This window comes from Orycteropus afer, unplaced genomic scaffold (assembly GCF_000298275.1).
Source record: "Orycteropus afer afer isolate SDZICR_OR568_19922 unplaced genomic scaffold, OryAfe1.0 scaffold00116, whole genome shotgun sequence".
Classification (NCBI taxonomy): Eukaryota; Metazoa; Chordata; class Mammalia; order Tubulidentata; family Orycteropodidae; genus Orycteropus; species Orycteropus afer.
This window is the reverse complement of record NW_006921703.1, coordinates 5,239,224-5,242,719: the sequence shown is the minus strand read 5'-3', so window position 1 is coordinate 5,242,719 and position 3,496 is coordinate 5,239,224.

Below are 3,496 nucleotides of genomic sequence, written 5' to 3'. Positions count from 1 at the left end.
GCTCCATAGTGTCTTCAATGGTTTATTTTTTGGAAGTAGAATGTCGGGCCTTTTTTTCCAGCCGTCCCTGGGTGGACTTAACCTCCATCCTAGATATCTATATGTCTTAGATCATACATTTAGCCCCACATAGGACAGAAGCTAGCCCCATATCATTATGCTTTCCTCTCCAGCTGACATCAATTCAATTTTGCCTCCCAGACAAAACTATTTGACCTACACAGTCTATTGCTTACTAACTTACTTCACAGATGAGCAAATGAAATCCTAGAGAATTTCAAAAAATAACCTAAAATGCAACAACTAGCTTGCAGTGAAATTGGAATAAAGCCTGTAAAAAGTCTCCTGAATATAGAATGACATCTATATACATAATATGCTAAGCTCCTTCCCTAAAAGGAAGCATGGGCTGCATGCATGCAGGTAGGATATCCTTCTTTGCTCTAAAACAACAAAAGGAATTTTCAAGGCAACTTGCAATATACAATCAATGAAGGTGATAAAATTCAACTAAAAATGATCTGGTGAGGATATCATGGAAAAGGAAAATGAACATAGAAAAAAATGAGTACACCAAGGATGAAATCATTACACACAATGCAAATTATTAGAATCTACACATTGTTAGATAGATAGCCAAAATTTAGCTCTAAATATTCTACCAGCTAAAGCAAAAAAGGAAACTAGATGAGAACATGATTTACATTCCCATTAACATAGAGTTAAATCAATTGTTCAGGAGAACCACAAATGTTCCTGAGAACCAAAGAGAAAATTATTTTTGCTTTAACATGAGATTACTTAATGTGAATCAAGAACTCAGTCAAAGTCAATAGGTATTTTCTTGAGGATTATGATGTGCCCACATTTTCTAAAGCAGCTTTACTAATATAATGGGTTTTGAATTTGTAATTTTAGGGAGGAATCTAAAGCAGAATTTCCCTCATTGATTTAATAGTAGTGATAGAAATTAAAGTTTCTATAATGCAATGCTATTGTTGTTGTTGTTGTTAGTTGCCATCAAGTCATCTCTGGCTCATAACGATGTCATGTACAGCAGAATAAAACACTGCCTGGTCCTGTACCAGCCCCATGGTTCTTGCTATACCCGAGCCCATCGTTGCAGCCACTGTGTCAATCCATCTCATTGAGGGCCTTCCCCTTTTTCAACACTAGCAGTGCACAAATAGGCTTAGATTCTGCAAGTCTTCTTGTTACTCAAATGGATGCAGATGCCAACTCATGGAGACCTCATGCATCATGAGGTCATGGGATAAGCTGCATTTGAGGTACACTGGCTGGAAATTCGACCTGTGTCTTCTACATGGAAAGCAAGGATTCTACCATTGAATCATCACTGCAAAGCTTCTGTATTAGTTATATAGACTGTTATGACAGATATACCACAAGTGATGGCTTTAACAAACGAAATTTATTCTCTCAAATTTAGGATGTTAGAAGTCTGAATTCAGAGTGCTAGCTCTAAAAGAAGTCTTTCTTTCCCTGTTGGCTCTAAAGGAAGATCCTTGTCTCAATTGACATCTCTAGGCCTAATATCCCTTGGGGATTTCCATGTCTTGGCATCAGCCTTCTCCAGGGTCTAGGAGGTTCTCGACAAAGGGACCCTGGGTCCAAAGGAAGGCCTCTGATCCTAACTCTTCTTTCTTGGTGTATTGCAGTCCCTTCTTCCTGGCTCCCTTGTCTCTCCTTTTATCTCTTTTGAGAAAAAATATTATGCATGCCACATCCACAAAAACTCCTCTTACATCCAATCAGGGCTGTAACCTGAGTAAGAGTGTTACATCCCACCTAATTCCTTTACAACAGATGTGCTGATCACATCAGATTACATTATGGGGATGATTATATCATTATATAACTGCCAAAGGACTGAGAATCATGGCCTCAGCCAAGCTGATACATATTTTGCAGGAACACAATTCAATTCATGGTATTCCATGCTTTGGTCCTCAAAAATACACATGCAAAACACTTTCACCCCATCATATCATCCTAAAATAGTCTTAAATCAAGTCCAAGGCCAAATCCCACCCTGGAACAAAAAATCCTCTTCATCTGTGAACCTGCAAAAATCTAGAATGCAGCTTATCTACTTTCACCATACAATGGTAAAACAGGAACAATATAGACTCCAGTATAAATGGTGGGAAATGGGCATAACAGGCACCAAGCAAGTAAAAAACTCAGTAGGCAATTTACATTAACTCTCAAGGCCTGAAAATAATCCTGATCTCTGAGACCATATAGGCAATAGCTTTGCCCTTCAAGCTCTGGGTGTTGGCCATACATTATATTCTGAATGGAAATCCCTCAGCCCAGTGTTTCAAATCCAACTTCCAGGCTCACTGGAAAATCACCTTTGGATGGCTTCATTCTCCTAATCCATCTGAGTGGTGATCCCATTCTTTTAGGTCTAGCAGGCCTATTCTTCTGCCCCTTGGCCATGGCAGCCCAGACACCTCAGCTTTGGGCAGAGGTTTTGGCCCTATTCTGTTAGCACTTATGAATGACAACCCCATACTTCAGAACTCAGCTGGTGAAAATATGAGTCTTTGAACCTAGGAAGCTATGGCCCCACTTTTTGAAACCCCAGAGTTCATGCCCAACTCTTGAGACCCCAAATATCATGGCCCTACACATTGAGACCAAGGAAACTCTGCTTTCTAAGTCATTTGTCTCTTCAGCGTCTACTTCCTAGTTCTGTGGTCTCTTGACCCCTTAGCTCCTTGGACTTCTTAGGCTGGCCTGGCCTATGCCTTGCTCAGACAGGTGTTACAAAGTTCTTTAGCTCTACTCATAAGTGCCCAAGGGACCCCACTCTGGTACTAATCCTCAGCCCAAAGATGCTTAGCTTTCTTGCTTTGTAGGTCAGCTGCCTCACCATCTCGTGCTAGTGTCCTGGTTCTATTGCCAGTTTCTCTGTTGCTACTTCTCACTGCCTTTCCTGTCTCCATTGTTACATCACTCCTCATTTGCATCTGAGCCTTCAGCAGACAGATGAGTGGTGGATACCAATTTGAAGACTAAGATGTGCCAAACCCAAGCCATGGTATTTTCAATCACCTCATATGCATGTGAAAGCTGGATGATGAATAAAAAAGACTGAAGAAGAGTTTAATGGCCAGACTTCAACTTTGGTCATGTGGTCAGAAGGGACCATTCCCTGGAGAAGGATATCAGTTGCACTGACAATATATTTGATTAATTGGGCTGAATAGAATCTATTTCATTATTTCTTACTTACTTTCTTAATGTCACTACAAGAATGTTTAAAGTGAAAAATAGGTCTCTCTTTTAGATTGAATTGTATCCCCCCAAAAAATGTGTTTTGTAAATACTAACTCTTGTAAATATGGATCTCTTCCAGTCAGTTGGTCAGGTAGCTGTCCTCCAAATCTCTTGGCATAACTGAGTGAGTGCCTCCAATGGGGCATCTGTTTGTTGAAATATCTCAATCGGTATGCCATCAATTCCT